Source organism: Oreochromis niloticus, linkage group LG14 (assembly GCF_001858045.2).
Source record: "Oreochromis niloticus isolate F11D_XX linkage group LG14, O_niloticus_UMD_NMBU, whole genome shotgun sequence".
Classification (NCBI taxonomy): Eukaryota; Metazoa; Chordata; class Actinopteri; order Cichliformes; family Cichlidae; genus Oreochromis; species Oreochromis niloticus.
This window is the reverse complement of record NC_031979.2, coordinates 7,975,109-7,992,430: the sequence shown is the minus strand read 5'-3', so window position 1 is coordinate 7,992,430 and position 17,322 is coordinate 7,975,109. Positions and strand designations below refer to the sequence as shown.

General features: G+C 41.0%; 1 protein-coding gene across 1 annotated transcript in view; it reads right to left on the bottom strand.

Moving 5' to 3' along the window:
- pik3cb (phosphatidylinositol-4,5-bisphosphate 3-kinase, catalytic subunit beta) overlaps positions 1 to 16,722 on the bottom strand; it is a 50,271-nt gene extending 33,549 nt beyond the window's left edge. The window contains exons 1-2 of the mRNA XM_019345087.2: positions 16,424 to 16,722; positions 5,182 to 5,258 (exon numbers count right to left, since the gene is read on the bottom strand). The gene's annotated coding sequence lies outside the window, so the exon portion shown is untranslated. The remainder of the gene's footprint in view (positions 1 to 5,181; positions 5,259 to 16,423) is intronic.
- Between the last annotated feature and the right edge of the window lie 600 nt (positions 16,723 to 17,322).

Sequence of the window (17,322 nt, the reverse complement as noted above, 5' to 3'; positions counted from 1 at the left end):
ACCAATTAGTTTTCAGCAGTATATAAATTGGTAGGTGCCCAACTGCCAGAGAACAATGAAAATGCCTGTAATGATGACCATAATCATGCTTCAGTGGTGCATCATATTGGGATAGTGGTGAATCACTGAGTACATTTTCCACAAGAAGATAACAAAGCGGTGCAGATCCAACAATTACTCTTGTAACGCTGTTGATCCTTGCAAAATACCAACTGTGTTAAGTAATATTAAGTATTAAGTAATAATTACTACAAATGAAACCAGCATAGTGAAGATTTTGAAACTTTGAATAGGTGTTCACCTTTTTAGCTTCCATCACAGTCGGTGTCTGTGAGGAGGCAGGTGACAGAACAGTGGGAGAGTTAGTCTGATGTGCAAGTGTGATGTTCCACAGAGCCTGATTCACTTCTCAGACACGAGACGAATGAGGAAGTTACGTACGGATATAAATACAAGCAGCGCCAGCACAGATCTCTGTGACTATACTGTCAGACTTCAGGGCTGAGAGCAAAAAGAGGGAATGTTAGAGACTATTCAGGAGGGTCTGAGAAGCAGTCAGTTATGAGATGGTTGGAAAAGAGAGGAGAAAAGATGATGAATTAAAAAGGGAAACAGGTGCAGTAGAAAATAAATGGGAATGTTAAGTTCATGAGTTAACTTATGTTAAAAAGACTCAAAAAAAAAAAAAAAAGGGGGGGGGGGGGGGGGGGCAAAGACAAAAACAAAAAACAGACTAATCAGTGATAGACAATGAGATAAAAAGACAGAGAGATAAAAGGCAGAGATAAAATGCAAAATGTGATACAATGTGTGACTGTAGTGGGTGGACCAAACTGGGCCTGGCATCCACAATAAGCCTCTGTTTTTGCCAAGTGTGTGCGTGCATGTTTGTATGTGTACGTGTGTGTCACCAAGGCCAGTCCCGTGCCCTGCACAAACACTGCCCTTGTGTTGCCCTTGCCCTGCCAGCTTGGCCTCGCAGACCAACAAACACATACTGAGCAGTAAAAAACAGAGGCTGAAGGGGGGCATCGTCGTCACACGGTGCTAGCCATATTTTGCTGTGTGGGATGTGCAGCCTCAGGCGGCTTACTCACACCTTCAGTAGCTTTCTCACACACGCACACCGGGGTCATCAGCATATGTAAATAAACTGCTTTGTAAGAGATGCTTTAAATACAACACCGTTAATCCAGCTTTCATATGAGACATGCAAACAACATACCCAAACATAGCTGGTGCTAAACATACTTTTGCTGAAGAGCTAAAGATCTATGCAAACTGAGCACGACCACATACGACTATTCAAAGCAAGCTCTGATACTAACTCAAAGGCAAAAGGAAGCCCTAGAGGGGAAATAAACCCCCATATATAGAGTGAGCCTTGCCAATCTAATTCTGTGAAAGAGGAAATGAAAAAAAAATTAATCGCAAGCATATCTACACAAACTACACCTCTTGTCCCCTTCTCTTACAGAAATTTTTTTTTTTTTTTTTTTTTTTTTTTTTTTTTTTTTTTTTTTACACAGACAAAGCATACTCATGGAAAATGTTTGTTATGCAAAACCAATTTGCATAACAGAAGCCTGAAAGTCTGACTTTCTTTGGAATCACCATCCATTAACTCATAGACGACGTACACGGCGACTCGAGGTGGCCCGGCTAATTCTTCCCGTTTTGTGGTTAGCTGTTCTACAAGCTGCTCTGTGAGGGTGACATAAGGATTAGCCTTTGTTCGATTTGACACAACAGCTTCTGTTTTTGAAAAGAACAGAGAAAGCTTTCCTCGGAAACTCTGACAAAGAGGAAACAATGAACAGCTATGATATGAGGGAGTGAGCATGTTGGACACCTTATATCACTTGGGGTCAATTTATTCCCGATTACAACATTTACCTTCCTTGAGAGCACATCTTCTCACAGTTGCCACTGTAAATGAAATTCACATGGTCATGTCTCCACTTTATCCAATAAGGGCTTGGATTTACTTTTAGATGTGTAGCCGTATACCCGAGATTTATTTATACATCGTTATGCATCTTCTGGACTAGCTGTAGAAAACATAAGACAAGTGCTAACTCACACATAGCACAATGCTCCAAACTTAAGCATTAAGGTGTCGATGCTGTAAGTGCCGCCTGTGTTAATAAATGTGGCAAATAAACAGACAAACCTACAAAAACTAACCTCCCACTGCTTTTACAGCACCTGCATGTGGCTGTTTTTCTTATCTTACCCAGGATTCTTGTTTTGCGTCTCCCTCCACCCACAGACAGTTCCACCACAGCCCCCTGGGAAGGCCATTTGCTTCAGCTCTATTTATGACAGGCCAAATGTACAATCATCGGGTCACTTTGTCTCACAGAATTCAATGAAACAACAAATTTATCGACAGAACAACACAGCTTACTGCGGTTCAGGTGACTGTCAGAAGAACAATTGACTGCAACAAGATCCTTTCACAGAGAAAAGCCTGAAAATAGACTTGAAGAAAATCCCAGCCTGTCACATAGCCTCCACAGGACTGCAGCAACTGATTATTTTGTGAAAACAGTGGAAAGAAATGGACAAATATAACACTAAGCTGCTGTGAAATGTAGCAGGGACGGCACACACATACACACATAGAGAGCTGAGTTTTCAGCACACGTCTCCCAGCCATTTATCTCCCTCATAAACAAAGAGCCACACACTGGCAATGAATGAAACACACAAGCCTGGAAATGGAAGACATTTCTTGGCTCCAGCTATCATGTCACTGTAGAGGTGACCGAGTTGCTGGGAACACTTAGATCCGCTAAATGACACGCTGATGTCCGCCTCTTCAGTTTATGCATCCATCTGTTTCTCTGGGCAGCTCGACTCTACACTCGCTCATCTGCAACTGCATCCTTTTTGGCGTCTATTAATACAGAACTCAAGCTAATGCTACCAACAACAATCAATGCCAAGTGTGCAGTTATCAGTTATCTACAGAGACACACACGTTGTGGTGACAGAAAACATCATGCAGCATGTGAGGGCACTGTCTGTCTTTACGCCCATCTATAATTAGATAAATACAGAAGTTCTCGTCCTATTGTTCAGATTAAAATCACACACCAGTCTAATTATATGCAACCTCTGTAATACCACGGGGAGCAAGGTCAATGCCATAACGATAATGCCAAGCAAACACACTCCTAAGAATAAGCCCAAGGGCTGGGCTTCCTAGGATTGTGTGTTATAGGGTTATAGCCACACTGATGTTAATATTTGAAGCAAGAATGAGAACACTTGAGGTCATTTCTGTGAAAAACAAAAAGGTCAGCACAGACTGACCCTCAACTGGCTTCTGATGAAAAATGGAAACCCTCTAATACAGTCGTGTTAGTGGAAAGATATGGAGAAGGAACACAGCATGAGTAATTGGATCTAGCTATTTTTCCACATTTGAGTGGGAGAGAAGGGTGAGGGGGAGGGGAGAAACTCAGTGCAGGTAGGAGGCAACCGTACCAATTACTGGTGATTACTGGCCACAGACACTAACAGTATGAAATGTGGTTATTAAGCAGACAGATGTCAAAACTGCACCTGTAAAACCCTAGTTATACAGTGCTGTGATTGAGAGGACAAGGAAGTTAACCCAGTGTTTACTCTGTCAGCATTTGCAGCTAGCACACGTCATTGCACACCCGCAGATTTAGACTGTGTTTGTACCTGGGCTATGTTCATATCCATACATGTGTATGTATATGTACGCTGCGAAAGGGGACACAAGGAGGGTTTATTAGGTGAATTACTAATTAAAACCGTTTTTGAATTGCTCCTCTGCAAATGTTTCATTTACTACATAGAGCAAAAAAAAAAAAAAATCCCTGCGGAAAAAGTCAGCTGCTTCTTCAGGGAGTCTAACCCTGTGGATGAACCCCACCACCACTTCAACTACAGCTGGGAGCTGTGTGCAAGTGCAGCATCAGTGAGCCTGGTATAGAGGCATGTGAGCCAGTTATTCTCCTGCTTAGAGTGGCCTGCCATTTCACAGTGGATCTCCAGAGCAGAAGGATGTCTGACCCTGGAATAAGACCCTATCTGAAGAAACAGCTGCACAATTTCCAGGGCCACTATAACAGCCAGGGAGCCAGGCAGTAGGGGGCAGACAAGATGGGAAGAGCCAAAATAAGACCAAGAGGACTTAAGAGGTTCACTGGTAAACTGATTGAAATTGGATTAAAAATGCTGAAACTATTTGCCAAAGCTACTTATCAGGCCGTTAATAAACCTAGGCAACCTGCCTGTCTAATGCCTGTGTGTGAGAAACACTGCATTTTATTTCTATTTATCACCTGGACTAGCAAGCGCCATCACAGATCTGCTGATTCTCAGTGGAGAGCTTTTGAGAAGGCTCACTTTAAGACTGATTTCTGAACAATTATTTTAGACTTTGTAAAAGAATTTTGTCAAACTGACAAACTGCTTCATCTCAGTCTGCTTGTAAAAGGAAATGAAGGCATGAGCGAGGACAGAAACAAAACAGTCAGGGCTGGACTGAAAATTAAACCACTAATGCTGAGTGCACTGCGTGTCATCAAACGGTTAATTTTACATACTGCTCATCAAATCATCATGTGTGTTCTTAAAAAAGACTTGCAGATCAGCTCACAGAGCCACCATTTCCTGCACTGAGGACAATATTACATAAACAGTCTCAAGCCTGGCTGAAGGTTGTACAGCAAGGAAATGACTGCCAAGGCCAGCGGCACCTTAAATGATTTTACAACATTAACTAAAGTCAAGTGAGATGCAAAAGGAGGAGGGGGGGGGGGGGGGGTGTGTGTGTGTGTGTGTGGTTAATCACCATGCCTAGCTGCAGCGACATGAAAATAAACAACGCACGACTTCGATTTTGTTGTATGTCCAGACAAGATCCACAGTAATAAAGCCCAGAGAGGAGGATATAAAGGATCATAAACCAAAAGCAGTGAGTGTACCAACATGGTGTAACACTGATCTCTGACATGGAAGTAAGGTATGCTGGCTGGCTTCCACACATTCCCCGCCTGTCAGGACGAGGCCTACTCTCCCAGATTCCAGCTAAGACAGAGCGCTATTCCTCCTCTTCCACATGCACAAAGCAGCATCACAGGTAAAATAGGTCAAGAAAATTACAAGATACAGCATGTTTACGCGCACATGTATTACCCGTTTCCTGAAGTCTCTTATTTCCTGTGGCTCAGCTCCTGGCTGGGGGGATCTGGATAGCTTCTGGGACACTGCATCTGATAGAGAAAAAGAACAAAGTGTCAGGGTGAGGGGAAAGCATCGCATGTTGTTACTCATTTCTGTAGTTGTTTTTGTGGACTGAGAAAGTTAAAAAAAAAAAAAAAAAAAGAAGAAAAAAAAGATGTTTAGGTGATGGTAGATAAACAGAAAATATAAAAAAGGGATTTAATACAGAGAAACGGAAACAGAATGAGACGGGTTCTGTAAGTGAGAAATTATACCATAAACAAGTCTGTCAACCTGGTGTTACCTCCATGGCCCAGCTGACCTGCAACTTGATATAAAACAGAAAAGGCTGAGCACTGAAACCAAAACTTCCTTACTGACCCTCTTAACTGTCCTTTTTCTTAGAATCTTTTCCTCTGCCGCCTCCATCTATGACAGGAGTGTCAAACTCATTTAACACCCTGGTCCACATACAGCCTACTTTGAGCTTCAGTGCCAGACAGGTGAAACTCCATCAGTCGGTATGAGGAAGTTATATTTCACAGAGCAAATGTGTAGTTTAAGAAAAAGGTTAATTTCAACAGTGTGTGTCGGTTTCTGTACGTGACAAAGAAAGAAAGTGAAAAATCTGTAAGCACGACTCTTTGGGCTTAAATGATAAAAGTGTAAAAGTTCTTACATATCATTGCCTTTTTTCCTTATTTTACTGCCAATCCACTGCAAAAACTGAATTTTCTATATCAGTGAAAAACATTTCTGTCATTTAACCATTTCTATTTATAATTTATAACTGGGAAAAGTTGTAAAACCTATGAAAACACATTTGCTGGGTTGGAGTCTCTTCTGGGCTGATACTGGTCCCTAGGCCTTATGTTTGACACCCCTGTTCTATGACGACTAATCACACCTCATGCTCCCAGGTCCTGGAGGAGACAGTTTGACCGACAAGGCACACTGCCTGTCAAGAACACTCATCCAGCAGGCATTTGTAACTTCTGGAGCAACAAGCACATGTGTCATCTTTTGAACACTGACTGAAAAACAGCAGTGGATGACTCACCTCATCTAGATATGTTTTATCAGTTTAAACAGGGGAAATTATTTTGAGTGGAAGGATAAGGTTTGACGTTTAAACAAAATATCGGTCAATATGATAAGATACATTTTATTTATCCCAAAAGACGGGAAATTACCAGAGTCAGTAAGCATAAGCCTTCAAGACGTAATCCTGAGTGTTGCAAAATAAAAAATTCAGTAAAATAAAAAGCAGATTTATTAATTCTTTCCCACTTTTCATGGCAAAATATAGAAAACTCTGTGGTACCTCAAAACCTTCAAACAAGACTTGAAGGACCTGACCTCTGTTTGCACTGTATATAACACCCAAAGCAGTGTTGTGGATGGGTCTCTGTATCTGTACACTCTGTCTACAGTTCAAAGAGCTGTAACTATGGAAGCCAAGATGTGAACCAGGTGATATGGCAAACAAATATACAGCGTCTAACAAAAACAAAACAAAACAAAAAAAACAACAACAACAACAACAACAACAACAACCCCACTGATGACACACAATGCACACAATGACTGAAGCTGGTAAACTTCCGTTTTTGCCCCCTGTGGTTAAGATGCTCTTGTTTACTAGGAGAAGAACAACTGCACCGAGCGTGTGTGAGACTCAGACGTTTCAAGTAAGAATGAGTATACTTATGAAAGTGCAAAGAATAAATTAATAGAAAGAGGTAAGACTTTGCTTTTCACTACAAAATGTGATAAAAATGTTGTGTGCGTACTCGTCGCACACAGATACAGGAGAAAGGCACGTGGGGTGACCAGTTCCAGGAAGTGTGCTGTTTAACAGTGATAAAATCTCAGGCCAGAGATGGTCAATGTTTAACTCCTTGACTGGATTTGACTCAAAGTATCACATGATTCACAGCAAGCGTGTGTTTGAGATTTTAAGAAAAAGTTCCAAACCAGCACAGAGGGTTCACTATGGAGTGATTCAGGGATGACGTTTATGCTGAAGGGCAAACCCCAAACTTAGCCCTTTCATTGTTCTGCGCAAAACAACTTCACTGTAATGCCAGTGGCTGCCAGTTTGTTTTCGGGACAGAGTCGAAAATAACGTGTTTCATCGCAGACTCCAGAGATATCATTCAGCACAGATCAGCACAGATGCTTAAGTTTGGACTCATTAACTCACCAGCACTCGTGTGATTTTCCAGGAACTATAAAATTCAGACAAATAATGTTGCGTTTAATCTGTAACACTCATTCAGGTGTTTTCTTCACTCAAATGACAAAAGGGACAAATGACTCAAAAGCTCATATCATCTTGACATTTTGCCATCCTCTTGCACACGGAAACAAGACCACTGTAAAACAATTGCAGTGAGGACACTAAGATTACAACTACAGCTGACAAACAACAACTAAATAACAACCAAGCAACTATTCTCACACATGAACAGATTTTGCCTCTTAAACATTCATTTTAACTGAGTAAAGGAGACTGAACTCGTCAAATCACTGATTTCATGAGAACTGATATTTGATCATCAATTCTGTAACATTAATGGCGTTTGTTTTTCCCTCTGGTGTTGAAGGCAACAAGGGCGGTGTAAGCCCTGCACACAGTGCAGAGCCTGATGGAGGAAAAGTGCTGAAAGCTGTAAAGGGATTCACCGGATTTATAACAAGACAAAAACGAGGGTATGACCGTGAAATGGAATGCAGAACAATGATCGTTTTATTCCGCTTAACGCTGGTAGAGAAGACTAAATATATGATTAAATTACAAGCTCAGAAGTAAGACACCCATCATCAAATTCTTGCTATTGTGGCATTGCACATGAAACAATGGAGCATAAACAGAACCATGTCTGAAAATGATGAGAAGAGAAGGCAGAACACTCAAGATTAATAAAATAACAAGTTCCAAGTCAATTAATAATAAAAATTCCAGACTGGCAATTTTGATTGAAATAGCCTCTTTACTTGAAGCTAGAAGTTTCCAGCTACATTATCAGGGTAGTAACTAGTCACGTAAGGAAGACTTCATTTGTTTAAGCAAATAAGTACCTGAGCTTCAAGTTATTTTTGTAAGATAACTGCACTGGGAAAACAATCCCAGCGCAATGCAGAGTAGTGAGTGACGTTAACCTCAAGTGTAATGTGTACATCTTGCGCAAAAGGGATTAGGCTATGGTACACACAGATTCCTAACGCAGGATTTTCTCATCTTCGGAGACTCCCTGCAGAATGATAAGAGTGACAGAAACACTACAGTGGGAGTTTCTTTCTCCTCGTATAACCACACACCCTTCCTCTCCTCCACCCATCCTCTGGTACGGGAATGCGAGGAATGCGGAGTCTTAAAACGGCCCGGGCGGGGGGGGGGGGGCTTTATCACCAGCAGAGTTTCTCACAGTCCTCGGTAAGGAGCATCTTATCTGCCCAGATGTACTCTGACCACATTGATTACACTGTGAAGTTATTTGAGAGCCAGGATAGCAGCTATCCTGTTGCTATTCTTCTTAGTATCCTCCTTGCAACCTCCAGTCCACAGAGACCAGCGAGAGCTCAGATTTTAATCAGGTGTTTTACTTTATTATGCAACCCTCAGGGCACCCAACAAATGTCCTACAGGGCACTCCCTGTCTGACTACACAACTGTGTGTTTATTGTGCCTTGCATTGACTTAACCCCAGAGCCAACACATAAATATAGTGCATGATGTATGATGTCAGCAGACCGCTAAAAACAAATGTTCGCTGTTAACGACAACTACAAACTGCTGCTTTGAGATACGGGCCGAAATGGTGCCAGGTAAAGAATTCAACAGCTAAAGCATGCAGAAGGAATGCACTAGTATGCACATTTTTAGCACTCCCCAAACCAAGTGTGGTCTGAAGGGGCCTTACATTTGACCATGCGTCATCACTGCCTCACGGTAAACAATAGACCACTGTCTGTCGCCTTCTAAAAACAATACACACCCACTCATTAGCACAGAGGGATGTTTATAACCCTCAATCACCGATAAATATGGGAGACTCACACACAGGCTCATTTTTTACAGTCAAAGTTGGGTTTTTTGCTGTTTTTTTTAAAGTGTTTGATAAAATCCCATTCAGTCGATGTTTTAGCCTTTACCCACACCTTCCCCTTTTTTAGCCGCTTGCTTCAATCTCTATTTATAGTGGCTGTTTGTGAGGCTGCCCTCAGGTGGGTGGTGTGAAAGAGTATCTGTGCATTGAGTCTTTAAAAAAAAAAAAGTTCCTCTTGGACACTGTAAATCAGTTACCTTCTGTCAGGGCTGACAGAGCAAAGGTCCCTCCCTGCAGCTCACACACTGGCACAAGCCAAAACAAAACAGATACTCGGTGACCTCTGACTGAGATCACTTCGTTTACTGGAGAAAAAGGAGAACAGAAGCAAGAAACAGACCTCAAGAGATAGAAGACCAAAAGTCTCGTCATCATCTGGAATTTAAGGGCACAAGGACAACATGAAGACAGCAGGAAGTTGGAAGACATCCCTTTGCAATAAAAGGCAGTTAAAACCGATGTGATTGTTTACAGATTATCGGCTCTTTAATATGTGTATGCTAAACAGCAACTTATTCAAGCTGCCGTTCTAATCATTACAACTCTTACCAGTTTTAAGCATTTGCATGGATGTGTGGGTGAGGGAACATTGGTAACATGTGAACGCACCATATGCGTGCATATGCAGATATGTGTGCACACACCAAGCCTTGTGAAAAACAAATGCCACCGTCTGTGCACGTGTCATCAGCTTTGGCAGACATGAACCAGCGCTGCGAGAAAGTGTTGCTATAGAGACATCGGGCTAAGGTTTTGACCTCAGAGGTTACAGGATGAGGCTGTCAGTGTGAAATAAACCTGAATACTAATAAAAAAAAGAAGAAAAAAAAGATTTTATTTGTGCTTATTAGGCAGAAGGTCTATTTTTTAATTAAGCCTAAGCCAATATAACAATTTAAATATTGGGTAAACAACCACTAGAAACCTGTCAGTGTCTTCCAGTTAGGGAAATGTTAGAATGTCACTACAACCTAGAAAGCTAACAAAAACAAGACAAAACACACTGACGGACATCTAAACCCCCAAATTCTTCTCTGAAACATACTGAAATAACAATCCTCAGTCTGATATCAGAAATTCAATTTATCATCAGTGCCTCAGCTATTTATATGTAGTGTAGTAATGTCATAACAGATAATCTAATTTTCTGCATAGATGCTCCCCTTACTGGATGTGCTATGTGGGCAGACAGTAAGAAAATAAGCAGCCTTTAATTCCCGTGTTCGAAATGAACTCCCATGTTTGAATGATCCACCACTACAGTGTTCACCTGAAAACACAATTAACTGAATCATAGCTTAGACATTGCCATGTTTTCATATGGACAGTGTGTAGCTAGGAATGCGCTCCAGAGCTCATCTCAGATTAGCTTTTCACATCCACTCAACATCAAACGTTTTCTTTGCAGGGATGTCAGACGAGTGAGCACTTCATGGAAAACTTGTTATAAAAACATGTTACATCAAAAGTGATCATTTTATACCCAGCTTTAACCTTTTGGGAGCATCTTTGTATACATAACTTGCCCAAATACAATCAGGTGACAGGTTTAAGCTCCTGCATGCATGCATGCACGCAGGATTGGATACGCAATGGTGCATAACACACTTATCTCATACTTGATGACCTGTAATGCAGATCAACTGAATTCTACTCTTTGTCTTGCCATCAAATTGGCTTAGGGACCGCTTTTCAACACCTGACTAACAACTTTAAATGCAAGAAAACACCAGATTTAAACTCCTGTTTTCTCAAAGCTTTTTAGATCTGTGGCTTTCTGACAAGTGAGCATCTAAATTAGATTCTAATCATAAAATTTTAAGTCAAAGAACATGCACTTCCTTTGCACAGCTGACACTATGTAAACATGTTTGCGTATAGAACAAGATTTATTGATGATTCAAAGGATTATGTCAAACCTGAGTTGATTTATGGCACTTGACCATTAGATTTAACAAGGGTAAATATGTCTCTATCCACCCCAACTATGACCCTGAATTGGATAAGTGAAAGAAACTGGATGAATGGATGGATGTGTCTAACCACATATGTCAGTGACCACATCTGGCTTGGGTACAGACAGATTTATCTCTCATATTTCAATCTGCTCATTTCTTCCCCCTCTAACCCTCTCCTGCTGTCTTCCTTGCATTCCTTGGCAGGTCCCGGCCTGCTGTGCAGCAGAGTGGAGAATTCCAACAGGCCACTCTCACCTCACAGTCAGTCACATTTCTAGCTGTGGCAGTTTCTTTTCTATGTATAGTTTTATAATGAGCGGTTGGGACCAGCTAGCGGCATTGAACATTTTCATTGACCATAATGTCTTAAATAGGGCTTATCTAATGCAAGTGTGATCCTGAAAGCTAGCAGACAAACTGGCGTGCCACACCAAACACACCTACTCACACACAAATGAAAGAAGACTACTTTTACTGGCCATCTTACATGCTGCTCTTTGAGAGGATGTTATGCAAGCCATTACTTTATAAGTATAGCAGCAGGAAGTGTCAAAGAGATTGTGGTGGTGGGTGTGCGTGTGTGTCCGTGAGAGAGAGAGAGAGAGAGATCGAGATAATGGGGGATGACAAAAAAGAAAATTTACAAAAAAAAAACAAACAAAAAAAAACAACAACCCCAAAACTGCAAACCACAACTATGTGCTCCATTTAAAGACACCACCAATAGAACAATTCTGGTTGCAAAAGCAGGACACATGCACACACACTTCTTATGAGCATACTGTGCTATCAAACAACATATTATACTCTTTGACAGTTTCCAGTTAAAGAGGATAGTATGCAAAAAAATTACAAAAAAAAAAAAAAATCCTTGGGAATCTTGCTCAACAGCTAAAATGGGGTATTGAGACAGTTGAAGAAAGTCTGAATATTTTCCATTGTGTTTGCAATCACAATGTTTACAGTCTAGTACAAATTGGCAAACTAAAAGGTAAAAAACAAAAATACCAAAAAAAAGCATTTTGTTGATAATGAAGCGCAGCATCTGCAAAGTCAAAAATGATGTCATATCTTGTAGAGGTGTTCAATAAGTTGAGAGACAGTAACAGTAAAGTTCACACATGGGTTATCCTTTCATCCTCAAACCAGTCAGTGAACCCTTGTACTCTATTGAATGGGGCTTCGTGATCCTGGTCGTCAGTTTTGCTCAAGGATAACAATGATTACTCATAACTGTGCTTTAATTTGGGCCATACTTGTCACCTTCCAGAGAGGGACCATACTGGCAACAAACAAACAAAAACAACAAAAGTATGATGCAATGGATGATGCATTTCAAATTAAACTACGACTTGGGAGATTTCTCACACTGCTCACACAGTGGATGTGAACATCCTGATAGCTGAAAGTCAGCATGTTCACCTCAGAGTCATTGTTTTGCTTGAAATCCAAGTTGGTGGAGTAAAGCCAAAGCAACGAAAAACACCACTGTCTAAATACTAAGACTGCACTGTGTGCTCAGTTCTACTATGCTGCTATATGCCAATAAAACCTTGATGTTATGATGTGCACTAATCCAAGTGTTGGAGTGCCACTGATCACTATGAAGAAGCTATGACAAAGGATTTGAAAACAAACCCATTCTGCTTTTATGTAAAGTAACTGACTATATTAGTCACATTCGTCCTTTAAACTGGGCCTTAGCTACACCACACCATTTGACACTGGGACCTCTAATACACTCTTCCTTCCACTTGTAGTCCACCTGGCTTTGTCTCCACTTTAGCTGTACACATTAGTATTCATCATTTATTAACCAGCTAGCTAAATCCTCACAGAAAACAGCCTCAGTGTACAATAGCGTTCATTCTTGTAAGTAAAATGATGTGTGACACAGGCGCCACCACAGTTGTAAAAACTTTTTCTTTTTGTGAAAACACTTGCTTAGAATTCTGCCTTCATTTGTGCCCCCGTTTCTCAGGGGCCTGCTTTGGAACCAAATCTGGCTTGGAATAAATAGCTGCATTGTTGGCTCATGTCTTTGGAGTGACGTCAGTTAGCCTTATCAGTGTTCTCCAACTTTACCTCAGAGGGAACCTGACAGCAGACCTTGCTCAACACACGGTAGGCAGGAGCATTGCCCATTTTAAATAATATCAAAATACATGAACTGGGCATCAATATTTCCCAAAATGCCACAGAAGCAGCAGCAAATACTGCTCAGCTCCCCTGGGAAATTATTTCCCCCTTTTTATAAAATGTTGTGTAGGTCCAAGATTTACTGTCTGCAAAGATTTAGATCTTCAGCTGCAAGTTATACACTGCAGGTGTAACTGTGTGGGATACATAAAATAGGACTCAGTAAGGCAGCATTTGCAATGCTTTTGCTTGCAGTGAATATTGTGTTTACATTTTTGGGGGACTCAAACATGGACACTGGTACTTAAATTTCTAGATAATCTGAAAAACCAAGTCCTTTGCTTACAATGCCCAAAAGAACAAAGTGACTTGTGGCCGTGGCTGCATGCCTGCCAGCAAAGCTGCGTGTTTGTATCATCTGTTTTGCTGCCTGCAATATACCACCACTGAGCTGCTGATTAACTAGATGCACATAAATTAAACTCACAATAAAAATTTAAGACTGAGCTAAAGGATATGTAATGACTTTACTAACACTAAGGTGCACATACACAAACACAGATCTCAGGTTAATTGGAAAGAAAGCCATTGGTTTACTAGAAATGCCAAAACCTGAATGAAAATAGGTCTAAGGAAGTGGCCCAACTGTTGAGTCGTACATTACATGATCAGTAGGTTTGGATGCAATTTCCTGCACCTTTGGAAACACCGCGATTTCTGCACTGATTTCTTAAAAAAACGAAAACAATTTTTTTTTAAAAGTAGTTCGCTCTTGGGGAAATCAGTGCAGGGTGGAAAAAGTAAGGCACATCTTTAATTCAGTAACTCACAGAATTTTCTTTAACAGCAGTAACTCGCATCCGACAGCATCATGTCGGATGGGAGTTAATATTTCTGGAACGTCTTTGTTGAACAGCATTTTCTAGTCACAACACACCATGTCAGTTGTGTTAAGGCCAGGTCTGCCTTGGCCATCCCAAAGCATGCATTTTCTCCTATAGGTTATGTACTTTTGTGCTTTGGGTGATTGTCTTGTACTTCTGTACAGTTGTACTGCTGCCCAAAATATAATGCAGTCTCTACCATGCTTTATAGTTGGGATAATGTTACACTGTAGATATACAAGACTTTAAAAAAAAACAACAAAAAAAACGAAAAAAGAAAAAAAAAAAAATTCAAAACGTAACATTGTGCATTTTATCCAAAAGGTCACTGAAAGTCAGTCCACAGAAAAATGTTAAAGAAAATCGGGACGGTCTTTTGTAAGCTTGAGAAGAGCATGAGTATTTGTTGGAGAGCAGCAGTTGCCTTCGTGGTGTTTCTTTTCCCTGTAATAATATAGACAATGAGCAAAGATCTCAGTGCTGTTGCTTGCTTGCTGTTACCCTTGAATTCTTTTTCACCTCTTTCTGGACTCCATATTGTGATCTCAGACACTCACAGCTACATAAAGTAGCAATAGTCTTCAATTTCTTCAAGAGTGTTCATCGTATTGTGGACTGACAAGCACAAAGGTCTTTAAAAATACTTTTGTATATCACGCATCTCTATTAAGATTCTTCTAAGGTCCAGTGAAGGTGATCAAGGTCTGTTTCACTCCAACCAAACTTTAAGATCAGACCCATATTTTGTAAAGCTTTATTTACAGGGACCGACACTTCTATGGGCCACACTTCTAATCTTCTGTCTTTAACACAAACACTTGACTCCAAGTAGCAACACTCCAGGGGATTACTTATGTTTCCCAGTGTGTTTTCCCAGTGTGTACTATAAGTGATAGAGAACACAGCCGTTTTTGTTTATTAATTTAGTCTGATTGCAAATGTTGCCAATTGTGACTTTTATCAAGACTGATCACATTTTATTATAAATGAATCCAGTGGGTTTGTGCATCTTTCAGGTAGACATCATGCATGGTCTCATACAACCTCTAAAGCACATCTGACTAGTTGGAACAGACATTATGTTGGGTGGACAGTCAAACAAGACTTAAAATAAAAAAAACAAAACAAAAAAACCCCCACACAGGTGTCAGATCATCATTTAGACCAGGGGTGGGCAATCTCAGTCCACAAGGGCCGGTGTCCCTGCAGGTTTTAGATCTCACCTTGGGTCAACACACCTGAATCACATGATTAGTTCGTTACGACGCCTGTGGAGAACTTCAAGACTTGTTGAGGAGGTAATTTAGCCATTTAAATCAGCTGTGTTGGATCAAGGACCGATCTAAAACCTGCAGGACACCCGCCCTTAAGGCCTGGAGTTACCCACCCCTGATTTAGACTGACGTAGCAGCTTTACCCCACTCAAGTTTACCAAATTACTGAGTTTTTTCTTTTTCTTTTTTAAGATTCATAATGACATAAAAACAAAAAGGTCATCATGCTTATTACAGAAAAGCTGACTGTGCGAATTGCTCCCTTAAGTTTCACATCCTCTCTGCTGTCGGTCCATTTCTCAACAATGAAATGCACACAGCTGACAGTTGCACAGAGACTACAGATCCGTTAAAGGTGCGGGCAGGTTCCCGACTTTAAAACTAACAACACGATGACCGAGCGTCAAAGTCCCCCTCAGCTGAGGAGTAATCACTCCGGAAAGCTTCATCCCTTTCTCGTATGGAGAGAGCATATGATAAAGCCAATGTGTTACTTGTTTTGCTTCGAGGATGAAATCAACTACCCCTCAAACAACATCTAAACGGTTAACACACCGACAAGGTCTTCTGTGAACATCAGAATAACATTTCAACTTAAAACTATGGTTGTTTTTCCGCCGCCCACCACACCGGGTAGGCTGATTAGACTGCTAAACGGGACTGCTACGATTAGCTGAAGTTGTGACCGTTCTCCATGGCAGGGCTGGGATTCTAATGCCTAATATAAGCAGCAATAAATGCAACACTAGACGAATTGATGAACTGAGTTTGGCGTGATGACGTCCTCACTCCTCGAGCGAAAAGCCCACAGCTAAAAAGAAGTGATTTTTTTTATAAGTGGGACTTACCTTTATTAATTTTCTCCTGGGAGGTCGTTAAAAACGCAGAGGACACGCCAGAAGAGCTGAAAGTTAAAAGTGCTGCTTTATCTTCACGACAGAGTGGGCCAGGCTACTTTCACGCACAGCGAGTCCGCGTTTCTGACAACACCGCTCGACAGCCTCTCCACGAATAGCACGGATCCCGCAGGTGGACAGGAGGTCTGTGTGCTTCCTGTTTGTTTCAGAAGGTGAACAGCCACCACCAACACCACCTCCGCTGCTGCATTTCCCTCCGCCACCGGCTTTATTAAGCCCGATCAGTAAAACAAGAACAGGACATCCGGTAAATGTTCAAGAATAAAAATCGTATCGTTCATGAATTCGCGGTGAAATACAAATTTAAGCCATACAATTAAGACATGACGTTGTCTATGTGGAAGTTAAATGTCTTCAGATAACTTTTTGTTTGTTTGTTTTTTTCTTAGATGTGATAAGCTATTATTTGGAGGGGGAATTGCAGTTTAGTTTAAAAATATGATAAAGAGACAGAAAAGGAACTCATATGTTGACACCCAACGCCTCCCTGAGAGCATTCAGTGCAGCAGCACCCACTGATACGTAAATTAACAGTGTGCACAGTGTCTCATCTAAAGGCAACACAAAACTGCTCTTATCTTGCTTTACTTGAAACACACAGTCTTGCATTTAAATACAAATTCTTGTAACATAAAGATGATGTATGTTGATGTAGACTGCATCTTTTCAGAAACATCCTGTTGTATGCAATAAATGAGCGTTGCTTATAACGAGGACCACCACGTGTAACCTGGTGACTGCCTCTTGCCCTCCTTATGGGGCCTATGAAATCCAAATCATGTTTCAGTGTGGGGTTTACAGTAAATTCATCCCGATGATGCAGATTAGGC